Source organism: Ranitomeya variabilis, chromosome 7, assembly GCF_051348905.1.
Source record: "Ranitomeya variabilis isolate aRanVar5 chromosome 7, aRanVar5.hap1, whole genome shotgun sequence".
Lineage (NCBI taxonomy): Eukaryota > Metazoa > Chordata > Amphibia > Anura > Dendrobatidae > Ranitomeya > Ranitomeya variabilis.
Window position 1 is genome coordinate 127987678 of NC_135238.1, and position 15711 is coordinate 128003388.

General features: G+C 46.5%; 2 long non-coding RNA genes across 2 annotated transcripts; one reads left to right on the forward strand and one right to left on the reverse strand.

Moving 5' to 3' along the window:
• The first annotated feature begins 6660 nt into the window (after positions 1-6660).
• On the forward strand, positions 6661-7675 carry LOC143785479 (uncharacterized). Its single transcript, XR_013217993.1, has 3 exons — positions 6661-7110; positions 7194-7338; positions 7425-7675. It is a non-coding gene; the product is annotated as an uncharacterized LOC143785479 (long non-coding RNA).
• Positions 7676-11155: 3480 nt separating this feature from the next.
• On the reverse strand, positions 11156-11989 carry LOC143785480 (uncharacterized). Its single transcript, XR_013217994.1, has 3 exons — positions 11915-11989; positions 11343-11458; positions 11156-11201 (listed from the first exon to the last, which is right to left on the reverse strand). It is a non-coding gene; the product is annotated as an uncharacterized LOC143785480 (long non-coding RNA).
• Positions 11990-15711: the final 3722 nt, after the last annotated feature.

A 15711-nucleotide genomic window follows, 5' to 3' on the forward strand; every position in this document is an offset into this window, starting at 1 on the left:
AGGGACCGCAGACAGGCTTCCAAGGCCTAACATACTAAAATGGGCTGGCTGTAGGCACTTTATAATTGGTTCCAGGGGTACACGGGCAGCAGTGGTCAGGTCAGTGGAGGCCTAGTGGAAGGAGGGACCGCAGACAGGCTTCCAAGGCCTAACATACTAAAATGGGCTGGCTGTAGGCACTTTATAATTGGTTCCAGGGGTACACGGGCAGCAGTGGTCGGGTCAGTGGAGGCCTAGTGGAAGGAGGGACCGCAGACAGGCTTCCAAGGCCTAACATACTAAAATGGGCTGGCTGTAGGCACTTTATAATTGGTTCCAGGGGTACACGGGCAGCAGTGGTCTGGTCAACGGAGGCCGATTGTAATGAGTGTCTGCCAGTTAGTAGTCCAAAACAACAAATAAATGTGAATGTCTCGCATTAAAACAAAACAAAAACACTAAAGGGTGCAATCATTAGGTTCAGGGGTGGGATCCTCTGCATTGTTTCAGACCTACTAATTTAGCGAATAGTATTTACTGTGGTAAATAGAGGACACTGCCCCTGACTATGTTAAGTACCATCATACATGTCAACACAATGGTATTGTCAGTGGCAGGTATGGAAGGATGTCAGCGCATAGACTAAACATTGGTGGAAGTGTGAGAGATAACTGTGGAAGTGGTAGAGCAATGTTTGACCTGGGGGTGGGTGAACTCTCTTGTGGCCGGCGGTACAGGCCCAGGGCCCCTCATGGTACAACAGTGTGTCTGACGTTGGGTGCGCACCACCACCGCCAGAGACACTTTATTGTACTATGAGGGACCCAGTAGCAATGCCGTCGACCAAAAGCAAGCACACCCACCTCTTCAGACAAACAGCAGTCTCGCGGGTGCTTGCGCCAAGTCGCAATACCACGGCCCCGTGTGGGGACTTTGGCCATTTAGGGAGGTGTAAACATGTCGTATGCTGGACAATAAGCTGCAGCAAATTAGACATTAGAAAAGTAATTCACAGTAGTCCACAGGCAAGAGCTTTTCATAGGAAAGCTAGGTGTCGGCCGGGCAAGGTGGGGCAAAAGATTTCGAAATCCAGTTGTGGTTCATTTTAATGAATGTTAGATCATCAACATTTTGGGTAGCCAGACGAGTCCTTTTTTCGGTTAATATTGAACCTGCAGCACTGAATACTCTTTCTGATAGGACACTCGCTGCCGGGCAAGCAAGCTCCTGCAATGCATATTCTGCCAATTCTGGCCAGGTGTCTAATTTTGATGCCCAGTAATCAAATGGGAATGACGGTTGAGGGAGAACATTGATAAGGGATGAAAAATAGTTAGTAACCATACTGGACAAATGCTGTCTCCTGTAACTTTCAATTGATGCAGCAGTACCTGTCCTGTCTGCGGTCATAGCAAAATCACTCCACAACCTGGTCAGAAAACCCCTCTGTCCAACGCCACTTCTGATCTGTGCACCCCTAACACTCCTAGTCTGCTGCCCCCTGGAGCTCATGTGAGAACGATCACGTGCGCTGTGTGCTGGGAATGCCTGAAGCAAACGGTCAACAAGAGTTGATTGTTTGGTTGCTAATATTAGTTCCAAGTTCTCATGTGGCATAATATTTTGCAATTTGCCTTTATAGCGTGGATCAAGGAGGCAGGCCAACCAGTAATCGTCATCGTTCATCATTTTCGTAATGCGTGTGTCCCTTTTTAGGATACGTAAGGCATAATCCGCCATGTGGGCCAAAGTTCCAGTTGTCAAATCTACGGTTGTGATTGGTTGAGGGGCAGTTTCAGGCAAATCTACGTCACTTGTGTCCCTCAAAAAACCAGAACCCGTCCTTGCCACGCAACCAATTTCCAGTGCCCCCGGGAAAGCTTCGGCATTAAAAATATACTCATCCCCATCATCCTCCTCGTCCTCCACCTCCTCTTCGCCCGCTACCTCGTCCTGTACACTGCCCTGACCAGACAATGGCTGACTGTCATCAAGGCTTTCCTCTTCCTCTGGTGCAGACGCCTGATCCTTTATGTGCGTCAAACTTTGCATCAGCAGACACATTAGGGGGATGCTCATGCTTATTATGGCGTTGTCTGCACTAACCAGCCGTGTGCATTCCTCAAAACACTGAAGGACTTGACACATGTCTTGTATCTTCGACCACTGCACACCTGACAACTCCATGTCTGCCATCCTACTGCCTGCCCGTGTATGTGTATCCTCCCACAAAAACATAACAGCCCGCCTCTGTTGGCACAGTCTCTGAAGCATGTGCAGTGTTGAGTTCCACCTTGTTGCAACGTCTATGATTAGGCGATGCTGGGGAAGGTTCAAAGACCGCTGATAGGTCTGCATACGGCTGGAGTGTACAGGCGAACGTCGGATATGTGAGCAAAGTCCACGCACTTTGAGGAGCAGGTCGGAGAACCCAGGATAAGTTTTCAATAAGCACTGCACCACCAGGTTTAAGGTGTGAGCCAGGCAAGGAATGTGTTTCAGTTGGGAAAGGGAGATGGCAGCCATGAAATTCCTTCCGTTATCACTCACTACCTTGCCTGCCTCAAGATCTACTGTGCCCAGCCACGACTGCGTTTCCTGTTGCAAGAACTCGGACAGAACTTCCACGGTGTGTCTGTTGTCGCCCAAACACTTCATAGCCAATACAGCCTGCTGATGCTTGCCAGTAGCTGGCCCATAATGGGACAACTGGTGTGCAACAGTGTCATCTGCCGATGGAGTGGTTGGCCGACTGCGGTCTGTGGAAGAGCTGTAGCTTCTGCAGGAGGACGAGGAGGAGGAGGAGGGGGTGCGAACGCCTACAGCCAACTGTTTCCTAGACCATGGGCTAGGCACAACTGTCCCGAAATTGATGTCCCCTGTGGACCCTGCATCCACCACATTCACCCAGTGTGCCGTGATGGACACATAACGTCCCTGGCCATGCCTACTGGTCCATGCATCTGTAGTCAGGTGCACCTTTGTACTCACAGATTGCCTGAGTGCATGGATGATGCGCTGTTTAACATGCTGGTGCAGGGCTGGGATGGCTTTTCTGGAAAAAAGTGTCGACTGGGTAGCTCGTATCGTGGTTCAGCGTACTCCATCAGGGCTTTGAAAGCATCGCTTTCAACTAACCGGTAGGGCATCATCTCTAACGAGATTAGTCTAGCTATGTGGGCGTTAAAACCCTGTGTACGCGGATGCGAGGATAAGTACTTCCTTTTTCTAACCAGAGTCTCATGTAGGGTAAGCTGGACTGGAGAGATGGAGATCGTGGAACTTTCGGGTGTGCCGGTGGACATGGCAGACTGAGAGACGGTTGGAGACGGTATTGTTTCCGCCGGTGCCCTAGATGCAATATTTCCTCCTACAAAACTGGTGATTCCCTGACCCTGACTGCTTTTGGCTGGCAAAGAAACCTGCACAGATACTGCCGGTGGTGCGGAAAATGGTGGCCTTACAGTGACGGAAGGGATGTTGCGTTGCTGACTAGCTTCATTGGCCGAGGGTGCTACAACCTTAAGGCCATGTGCACACGTTCAGGTTTTTTCGCGTTTTTTTCGCTATAAAATCGCGATAAAAACGTAAAAAAACCGCTTACATATAGTTCCTAATCTTTTCTATGGATTCCGCAAAAATAGTGCAAACGTTGCGTTTTTTTCCGCGAAAAAAACGATTTGCGACAAAAAAAGCAACATGTTCATTAATTTTGCGGAATCGCTGATTTCCCGCACACATAGCCTTGCATTGAAACGCTAGAAATCCGCAAACATATAAAAAAATGCGGATTTCTAGCGTTATTTTTGCGGTAAAACAGGAAGTGACAACACAATGTCCATCCCATAATGGCCATCCCATCATGCCATGCATGCATATCCCATAAAATCCAGGAAGCGGAAACTCCCACATTCCCGTCTTCCTGCTTATAGCTGCCGGCATGGAGTGCTACGACCGTATGAGCATGGATGTGGTGCAGATGATAAGTGTGGTAAGAGTGTGTGTGTCTGTGTATATATGTGTGTGTGTCTGTGTATATATGTGTGTGTCTGTGTATATATGTGTGTGTGCGTGTGTTCGGACATCGGCCGATGAGACTACACCCATCGGCCTTTGTCTGTTCCCTCCAAGTCGTTGCAGCAGGCTCAGCTCGATGGGAGCAGTATTTCCCATCGAACTGTCACTGCTGTTATGTACGTCCCCGAAATGTTGTTGTGGCCCCCTCATCCTAAATTTCATAGTAAAATGTAACCAAATTTCCCCCACAAAATGTCCCCTTATTAAAAACAATGGTGGCCAGTGTTTACATTGGTGGCCAGTGTTTACATTGGTGGCCAGTGGTACAAATCACTAAATTAAATTATCCCCCTGTCGTGTCCCTATTTTTTAATAGTCCATTCGATTCATTTTCATTGGTGGCCAGTGGTTACCTGTGGAAATAAATTATAAATACCTGTCCCCGCCGATCGCCACCTAAAATAAATAAATAAAAAACAAACCCGTACTCACCTAAACGCCCAATTCCACGAATCCCTCGTCAGAAAAAAAGTAAAAAAACAAACCACAATGTATACCTACCCTCCGCAGCATCCAATTAAACGAGTGTCCCACGAGGATCTTGAGTTTAGAGCAGCCGCATAACATGCGGCTGCTCTAAACCGCGGCTGCCGATACAATGAACGGGATCGTAAAGCGATCCCGTTCACTGTATACCGAGTTCTCCCGAAGGCAGCTCGCGCTGTTCGGGTGAACTCGTTCGGTACTCACTGCGGCTGCGCGGACTCTCCGGCTGACCGGAGATGAACTCTGGAGCGTGGGAAATTTTTTCTCATGCTATCTGTTCATCTCCGTTCAGCCGCTGAGGCTGCGCAGCCATGAAATATGTCATGTGCAGTTATGTTTACAAGGGAACAGGTGCATTAGCACCGGTTCCTTTGTAAATCAATTTTTTTTTTTTTTTTTACCCTTGGATTACCAGTTTAATAAAATGTGGTCAAAAACTGGGTGTCTTTATTTCATTAAAATTTTGAAATCATTTGTCTGTCTTTATTAACCCTTTTCATGTGCAAGGGTTAACAATGGATAGGTGTCATAATTGACGCCTCTCCATTATTAACCTGGCTTAATGTCACCTTACAATAGCAAGGTGGCATTAACCCTTCATTACCCCATAGCCCACCGCTACAGGGAGTGGGAAGAGAGTGGCCAAGTGCCAGAATAGGCGCATCTTCCAGATGTGCCTTTTCTGGGGTGGCTGGGGGCAGATGTTTGTAGCCACGGGGGGGCCAATAACCATGGACCCTCTCCTGGCTATTAATATCTGCCCTCAGTCACTGGCTTTACCATTCTGGCGGAGAAAATTGCGCGGGAGCCCACGCCATTTTTTCCTGTGATTTAACCCTTTAATAGCTTTAGCGCCCAAATATGTCCCCCTCCAAAAAAATGACATGGTTTACTGTATGTTAGGCTACGTTCACATTTGCGGTCCTCGCCGCAGCGTTGGGCGCCACAGCGGCGCCGCATGCATCATGCGCCCCTATATTTAACATGGGGGCGCATGGACATGCGTTGTGCTGCGTTTTGCGCCGCATGGTCGCAAGCGTTGGACGCAAGAAACGCTTTAAGTTGAAATTTTTTTGCGTCCAACTTTCGGCCAAAAAGGACGCATGCGGCGCAAAACGCAGCGTTTTAGCATGCGTTTTGCCACGTTTTAGTTTGCGTTGTGCGCTGCGGCGCCGACGCTGCGGCGCACAATGCACGTGTGAACATAGCCGTATTCCATATAAGAGAAGAGAGGAGATATAAAAAACTGGGAATTTAATTACAGGCCTTTCTGCAATCTAGCGCTGTATGTAATAGTGAAATATATATATATATATATATATATATATATACACGCACACACACACACACACTAGATGGTGGCCCGATATACGTGGTATGTCGCCCAGCCCACATAGTATATCGCGCAGGCCACATAGTATATAGCACTGCCCATGTACTATATATCCCTGCCACTTATATAGGTCAGCCCATGTAGTATATTGCCCAGCCACGTATATAGCACATCCCATGTAGTATATTGCCCAGCCACTTATTTAGCACATCCCATGTAGTATATAGCACAGGCCACGTAGTATATTGCCCAGCCACGTATATAGCACATCCCATGTAGTGTATTGCCCAGACACTTATTTAGCACATCCCATGTAGTATATAGCACAGGCCACGTAGTATATTGCCCAGCCACGTATATAGCACATCCCATGTAGTGTATTGCCCAGACACTTATTTAGCACATCCCATGTAGTATATAGCACAGGCCACGTAGTATATTGCCCAGCCACGTATATAGCACATCCCATGTAGTATATTGCCCTGCCACTTATTTAGCACATCCCATGTAGTATATAGCACAGGCCACGTAGTATATTGCCCAGCCATGTATATAGCACATCCCATGTAGTATATTGCCCAGCCACTTATTTAGCACATCCCATGTAGTATATAGCACAGGCCACGTAGTATATTGCCCAGCCACGTATATAGCACATCCCATGTAGTATATTGCCCAGCCACTTATTTAGCACATCCCATGTAGTATATAGCACAGGCCACGTAGTATATTGCCCTGCCACGTATATAGCACATCCCATGTAGTATATTGCCCAGCCACTTATTTAGCACATCCCATGTAGTATATAGCACAGGCCACGTAGTATATTGCCCAGCCACGTATATAGCACATCCCATGTAGTATATTGCCCAGCCACTTATATAGCACAGCCCATGTAGTATATAGCACAGGCCATGTAGTATATAGCCCAGCCACGTAGTAGCAGGGAGAAAAATTTTGTGCGTAACGACCCAAGAAACCTTCACTTACATGTATTTTCTTGCACACGGTCTTTGTGCAACTGTAGATAACCGTATATTTCTGTTCTTTCACTGTAAATTTTAATACAAATTTTCCCTTGTAATCTGTTATTTTTCAGATTGAAAAACACCCGGAGGTCTGGGACCGGTCACATGAGAATTACAAGGGGTCAAAGCGGGATGCCTGGCCCAAGATAGTAACAACTTTATTTCCTGAGTGGCCAAATCTATCTAAACAGTGGCAAACAACAATTTGTAAGTATTGATTTCTTAAATTTTTTGGAAAAAGTAAGGAAATGGGATTAGTAATATTTTATATTTAAATTCTTTCATTTCAGTGGGCGATGTGAGGAAGAGGTGGCGGTCAGTGACAGATCGATTCATGAAGTCCCTCAAGACTCCGAGTGGCAGCTCGCCGCCAAGGAAGCGGGTGCCATATGCAGACCAGCTGCAGTTTATATTGGGAAGCCGGAGTTTGAGGAGGTAGTTTATATATAAAAATTGTTTAGCTTGACATAATGATTGAAAATATTATTTTTTTAACATTGTTTTTTTTCTTTGGTCTGCAGAACTGAAAGCAACGTGTGTGCCCAAACACCTCCGGACCTAGGTGACTCCACGGAGGACAATATTGGAGAGGAAGTAGAAGAATGCAGGATGGGCAGCCAAGCTTCTCCGGGGGACATGTCTTTGTCCGGAAGGTCACAAGAGGTTACCGATACCTTTGGAGAACGTGACATAGCACCTCGTGCGGGAGAAGTTTTGGACTGTAACACTGCTTCTACTTCCTCGGACGCTGCAGCCAACTCTGGTGGTGGTGTGTCGAGGCACATGGGAATGGGGGCTGCTTCTGCCCGTCCCGTGGCTTTGAGAAGGGCGGCACCAAAGAAGTCTAAACAAGCTCAAGTAATAGAAAACTTAACAAGCCGTACGCTCAATCTGCTAGACAATTCGGCTAAGCAGGATGAGCAAGAAAAATTTGGGTCACTTTTGGCAGACCGCCTTAGAACACTGCCACGGGACAAGCAGCAAATGTACATGACAGCAGCCAATTGTCTGTTAACGGCAATTGATGGGACATCCACCCTACCCCCAGCCCAACAAATTATGATGGGTATTTTTAATATTTTTAATAACCCCATTGTGCCTCCACCACCACCACCAGCAGCCGCACCGCAGCGTTATGGGCAGGCGGCAACATACAGGGCCGACCACGTAGAGGCCTACAGTTATGGCCATACACATGGACCTACAGCAACTGGCCATCGTACCAGTACACCCAATTCCAGTCTCTCCTCCCAACATGACTCATTTCCGGGTTATGGATACCACCCGGAATATCACAATTTTTGAGATTGGATGTCTCCTCCTTTTTGAGTAGAGATGGGAGTGTAGACTATGTTTTACTGTGATGAGAGTTCTAGCCCAAATGTGAATAAGTTATTTACGGTTTTTCCACAAAAATCTAAGTTTATTGAAAAAAATTTATTGTTATTGATTTTTGGATATTACATCAGCTAATGTATCTTCCTTTAATAATGTTCACAACATTTTCTGTTATGTAATAAAATTATTTTTTAATGTAATAAAAAAAGTTTTGTTATACTACTCTGAGTTGGAATGATTACCAAATGTGAAGACCGGATAATGTGATCTGATGAAGCAACATTAAAAAAAAAACAAAACATGGAAACGATAATTATTCAAATAATATTTTTTTTATTTATTAACGATTATTTGCTTTAAGATTGATGATTAAAAAGGGTCCTTGGTAGCTAGGAAATAGTCTTCACTAGATAGGGATTAGGCCTCGCATTTTCTCTGTTGTTATCATCTCTGCCATACACACTGGTTCCTTTTTTTGTATGGGTTTGGCCATCATATGTTCTCTGTTGTTATCGCTGACGTCCAGGCTTGGGCCTTGATTCGGTTTAGGCATCCGATCTTCTCTGCAGTTCAGGCTGCTCAACACCGGCACAAGAGTATTGCCAGTGCACGGCACCTTCAGGACTCATGAAGTAGTCTGCGAAGGTTTCTCTCACACGCACACCCGAGTTACATTGCCTTCCTTGACCAAAGTTGTCCACTGCAACTAATTCTGACACCTGTGGCTCCTCAACTACCTCTGTGCTGTATTCCCGAGCATAGTTGTGGAGCACACAGCATGCCTTTATCACAGTGTCCACGGTCTCCGGATCTAGCTGGATGGCAGTGTGAAAGATCCTCCACCGACTACACATGATCCCGAAGGTACATTCCACATATCTTCGTGCACGGCACAGCCTGTAATTGAAAATCCTACGCCGATCATCCAGTGCTCTTCATGGGTATGGGCGCAGCAGGTTGGGCTTTAAGGGAAATGCCTCATCCGATACCATCACAAAGGGCACTGGATGTGTGGAACCCGGCAAAGGTCTTGGGGCTGGGAGCGTGCCGCCATCTTGAAGAATTTGAAGTCCAATCTGTGATGACTGCAGCACCCGAGAGTCCCCAGAACTGCCATAAGCACCGACGTCGATGGCAACAAACTTGTAATGTGCGTCAGCCACCGCCATCAGGACCACAGAAAAATACTTCTTATAATTAAAGAAGCTTGATCCTGATCGTGGTGGCTGCTGAACCCTTACATGTTTGCCATCAACAGCACCTACACAGTTGGGGAAATTGGCCACAGTTTGAAAACCAGCTGCAACCTGCAGCCAAGTCTCCTCGGTTGGGCAAGGCATCACGATGGGCTGCAACGTCTGCCAGATGACGGTACATGTGCACCGTACAATTTGCGAGATGGTGGATTTGCCTAGCCTAAATTGGAGGTGCAGGGATGTGTAGCTCTCTCCTGTAGCTAAAAACCTGATGAGAGAAAAAAAAAATTCTTTAGAATAACTAATAATGGGGGCACTCGCAGCATTGCGGCAACACTATGGGGGAACTGGCAGCATTGTGGCAGCATAATGGGGGCACTCGCAGCATTGCGGCAGCACTATGGGGGAACTGGCAGCATTGCGGCAGCATTATGGGGGCACTCACTGCATTATGGCAGCATTATGGGTGAACTGGCAGCATTGTGGCAGCATAATGGGGGCACTCACTGCATTACGGCAGCATTATGGGTGAACTGGCAGCATTGTGGCAGCATAATGGGGGCACTCGCAGCATTATGGGGGCACTCGCACTATTGCGGCAGCATTATGGGTGAACTGGCAGCATTATGGCAGCATAATGGGGGCACTCGCAGCATTGCGGCAGCACTATGGGGGAACTGGCAGCATTGCGGCAGCGCTATGGGGGAACTGGCAGCATTGCGGCAGCATTATGGGGGCACTCACTGCATTACGGCAGCATTATGGGTGAACTGGCAGCATTGTGGCAGCATAATGGGGACACTCACTGCATTACGGCAGCATTATGGGTGAACTGGCAGCATTGTGGCAGCATAATGGGGGCACTCGCAGCATTATGGGGGCACTCGCACTATTGCGGCAGCATTAAGAGGGAAACTGGCAGCATTGCGGCTGCACTATGGGGGAACTGGCAGCATTGCGGCTGCACTATGGGGGAACTGGCAGCATTGTGGAAGCATAATGGGGGCACTCGCAGCATTGCGGCAGCACTATGGGGGAACTGGCAGCATTGCGGCTGCACTATGGGGGAACTGGCAGCCTTGTGGCAGCATAATGGGGGCACTCGCAGCATTATGGGGGCACTCGCACTATTGCGGCAGCATTAAGAGGGAAACTGGCAGCATTGCGGCTGCACTATGGGGGAACTGGCAGCATTGTGGCAGCATAATGGGGGCACTCGCAGCATTGCGGCAGCACTATGGGGGAACTGGCAGCATTGCGGCTGCACTATGGGGGAACTGGCAGCATTGTGGCAGCATAATGGGGGCACTCGCAGCATTATGGGGGCACTCGCACTATTGCGGCAGCATTAAGAGGGAAACTGGCAGCATTGCGGCTGCACTATGGGGGAACTGGCAGCATTGTGGCAGCATAATGGGGGCACTCGCAGCATTGCGGCAGCATTATGGGGGAACTGGCAGCATTGCGGCTGCACTATGGGGGAACTGGCAGCATTGTGTCAGCATAATGGGGGCACTCGCAGCATTATGGGGGCACTCGCACTATTGCGGCAGCATTAAGAGGGAAACTGGCAGCATTGTGTCAGCATTTAGGGGGGCACTCGCAGCAAGGCCTTACCGCAAGGTGATGAGCAGCCTTTCCTCTGCAGAGATTGCTCTTCGCATGACCGTATCTTCATAACTGAGGTGTGGACCAAGAAGAATTAAAAGACGATCAAATGCCTCAATGGAAAGCCGGCAAAACTGAGTAAATTTATCTGGAAACCTGAAAATAAAAATTAAAAAAAGATTAAATAAAATCAAATAATTTTAAACACACATTTTAAACATAAAGTACGTTGTATATAGCAATAAAAAGTAAGAAATAAAATCAGCTGTCAATACACCATTTCTCCCTATATCTTACCTCTTTAAATCCCGGTAAAGAACATGGAAGTGTCCCTTTTCCTCCCGTTCCTGAATAATGGGATGAACCCACATCCTTTTTTGACGTCTGCTATTCCTTCTTCTCCGAGATTGCTCCTATGGGAGAATATAGAATGTATTATAAAAATGGAACTGTACAACGCATGGAAAACTGCTGCCAATCCGCAGCGTCACAAACTCGGCATCTCCGCAGCCTAAGGCTGGGTTAACATTGCGTTCCCCCAGTCCGTTAGCCAGATTTCGTTACACCGCTGCGTAACGCGATGAAACGTAGTCTGCTAGCGCCGTCATTGACTCCTATGTCGGACGCATCGCAAGCCATGTGCCGTCATTTGAGTGACGGTCGGACCCCGAGACTCGGACTGCAGCGTTGCCGTGTCTGTCACTGCTAGCGCTGATAGAGCTAGCAGATGCTCTATCGGCGCTAGCGATGTGCCAAAGTCAGCACTTGCGTTACAGCAGCCCGTAAACGTATGTGTTGAACGGGCTGCTGTACACAGTGTGAAACCAGCCTAATACGCAAAGTGTTCACATCTAATGACATTATCCTACCTGCTCGCTGTGGTGGTGCAGCAAAAGCAGTGCCGTATGCAACAGTAGCCGGTTCTGTTGTGGAGTAAGACGATGCTGCGGCATGTTGAATCCAACAAGGAAGCAAAATGGAGAAGAGGGGTTGGACCAGGAAATGACCTCATGGGAGTTTTTTTTTTAAAACCAGCTTTATGTGTTCTAAAAAACGCACAAAAAACGCACCAAAAAACGCATTAAAAAACGCACAAAAAACGCACAAAAAACGCACAAGGATTTCCTGGGAGTGGTGCCAGATTTTCCTCAGGAAAATCTCAGGAAAATTCTGCACAAATTCTGCACAAAATCCTGACGTGTGCACATACCCTAAGGGACGTTTGGTAGTTACTCCAGGCTTGAAAATGCATGGTGGTTAAGTGTCTATGCATGCAACTAGTATTGAGACTTTTCAGATTCTGACCTCTGCTTAAGCTAGTTGAACATTTTTGACAGATGACTTTGCGCTGATCAATTGGATGTTGTTTAAAAAAATGCCAGACTGCACTCTTCCTAGCATCGGATCCCTTTTCAGGGATTGCAGACTGAGCTTTAACCGGATGGCCACGCTGTCCTCCAACAGGTTTTGGCTTTGACACGCGTTTTGGCCCAGATACGGGACCGGCAGATGGAACCTGTTGCGATGTTGATGCCTGCTGCGGCCCCTCCTCCACCTCCGCTTCTGAACTACTGCCGCCTGCACCCTGTTCCCCCAATGGCTGCCAATCGGGGTCAACAACTGGGTCATCTATTACCTCCTCTTCGAGCTCGTGTGCAACTTCGTCTGTGTCACCATGTCGGTCGGTGGTATCGCGTTCGTGGCGGGGCAACATAGTCTCATCAGGGTCTGATTGTGGATCAGTACCCTGAGAGGGCAATGTTGTGGTCTGAGTCAAAGGAGCAGCATAGTACTCTGGCTGTGGCTGTGCATCAGTGCACTCCATGTCAGAATCTACTTGTAATGGGCATGGCCTGTTAAGTGTTTCACTTTCTAAGCCAGGGACGGTATGTGTAAAGAGCTCCATGGAGTAACCCGTTGTGTCGCCTGCTGCATCCTTCTCTCTTGTTGTTGTTTTTGCTGAAGAGGACAAGGAAGCGACTTGTCCCTGACCGTGAACATCCACAAGCGACGCGCTGTTTTTACATTTACCAGTTTCAGAAGAGGAGGCAAAAGAGCTAGAGGCTGAGTCAGCAAGGTAAGCCAAAACTTGCTGTTGCTGCTCCGGCTTTAAAAGCGGTTTTCCTACTCCCAGAAAAGAGAGCGTTCGAGGCCTTGTGTAGCCAGACAACGAACCTGGCTCCACAGCTCCAGACTTAGGTGGAATATTTTTATCCCCACGACCACCTGATGCTCCACTACCACTACCATCATTACCAGCTGACAATGAACGCCCACGGCCACGACCTCTTGCACAAGACTTCCTCATTGTTTTAAAAACTTAACCAAAGTAACTTTATTTGTTGCTGTCAAACAACTTACACGGTGAGCTATAACTTCAGTCTGATTTCAATATCCCTTTACAGGTTGGTGAGACCACAAGGAAAATCAGGCCCAATGTTACACACTCTGTTTTCTGTGGCACCAAATCACAGAGATGCCACACACGCAGGACTGTCACTCAAGCACAAATGTCAATATTAATCTCCCACCTATTTTTTTTTTTTTTTTTTCAGGGAGACTTTAGAAACCAAATAATAATTTAAAAAAAAGGCTTTCTATGGCCCACTGAGTGAGAGATGGCACACACAGGAGTCAGGAGTGGCACACAAGCCCTGAGGCCAATATTTTTCTCCCACTGATTGATGTAGTGATTTTTTTTCAGGTAGATTTTAGAACCCAAATCAAGCAAAAACATTAATAGACTTTCTATGGCCCACAATTTGAGAGAGAGAGATGGCACACCCAGGAGTCAAGACTGGCACACAAGCAGAAAGGGCAATATTAATCTCCCACTGTTTGAAATTTTTTTTTTTTCAGGGAGACTTTAGAAACCAAATAATAATAAAAAAAGGCTTTCTATGGCCCACTGAGTGAGAGATGGCACACACAGGAGTCAGGAGTGGCACACAAGCCCTGAGGCCAAAATTTTTCTCCCACTGATTGATGTAGTGATTTTTTTTCAGGTAGATTTTAGAACCCAAATCAAGCAAAAAAATTAATAGGCTTTCTATGGCCCACAATTTGAGAGAGAGAGATGGCACACCCAGGAGTCAAGAATGGCACACAAGCAGAAAGGGCAATATTAATCTCCCACTGTTTGAATTTTTTTTTTTTTTTCCGGGAGACTTTAGAAACCAAATAATAAAAAAAAAGGCTTTCTATGGCCCACTGAGTGAGAGATGGCACACACAGGAGTCAGGAGTGGCACACAAGCCCTGAGGCCAATATTTTTCTCCCACTGATTGATGTAGTGATTTTTTTTCAGGTAGATTTTAGAACCCAAATCAAGCAAAAAAATTAATAGGCTTTCTATGGCCCACAATTTGAGAGAGAGAGATGGCACACCTAGGAGTCAAGACTTGCACACAAGCAGAAAGGGCAATATTAATCTCACACTGTTTGAATTTTTTTTTTTTTTCAGGGAGACTTTAGAAACCAAATAATAATAAAAAAAGGCTTTCTATGGCCCACTGAGTGAGAGATGGCACACACAGGAGTCAGGAGTGGCACACAAGCCCTGAGGCCAATATTTTTCTCCCACTGATTGATGTAGTGATTTTTTTTCAGGTAGATTTTAGAACCCAAATCAAGCAAAAAAATTAATAGGCTTTCTATGGCCCACAATTTGAGAGAGAGAGATGGCACACCCAGGAGTCAAGACTGGCACACAAGCAGAAAGGGCAATATTAATCTCCCACTGTTTTATTTTTTTTTTCTTTTTCAGGGAGACTTTAGAAACCAAATAATAAAAAAAAAGGCTTTCTATGGCCCACTGAGTGAGAGATGGCACACACAGGAGTCAGGAGTGGCACACAAGCCCTGAGGCCAATATTTTTCTCCCACTGATTGATGTAGTGATTTTATTTCAGGTAGATTTTAGAACCCAAATCAAGCAAAAAAATTAATAGGCTTTCTATGGCCCACAATTTGAGAAAGAGAGATGGCACACCCAGGAGTCAAGACTGGCACACAAGCAGAAAGGGCAATATTAATCTCCCACTGTTTGTATTTTGGTTTTTTTTGTTTTTTTCAGGGAGACTTTAGAAACCAAATAATAAAAAAAAGGCTTTCTATGGCCCACTGAGTGAGAGATGGCACACACAGGAGTCAGGAGTGGCACACAAGCCCTGAGGCCAATATTTTTCTCCCACTGATTGATGTAGTGATTTTTTTTCAGGTAGATTTTAGAACCCAAATCAAGCAAAAAAATTAATAGGCTTTCTATGGCCCACTGAGTGAGAGATGGCACACACAGGAGTCAGGAGTGGCACACAAGCCCTGAGGCCAATATTTTTCTCCCACTGATTGATGTAGTGATTTTATTTCAGGTAGATATTAGAACCAAAATCAAGCAAAAAAATTAATAGGCTTTCTATGGCCCACAATTTGAGAGAGAGAGATGGCACACCCAGGAGTCAAGACTGGCACACAAGCAGAAAGGGCAATATTAATCTCCCACTGTTTTCTTTTTTTTTTCTTTTTCAGGGAGACTTTAGAAACCAAATAATAAAAAAAGGCTTTCTATGGCCCACTGAGTGAGAGATGGCACACACAGGAGTCAGGAGTGGCACACAAGCCCTGAGGCCAATATTTTTCTCCCACTGATTGATGTAGTGATTTTATT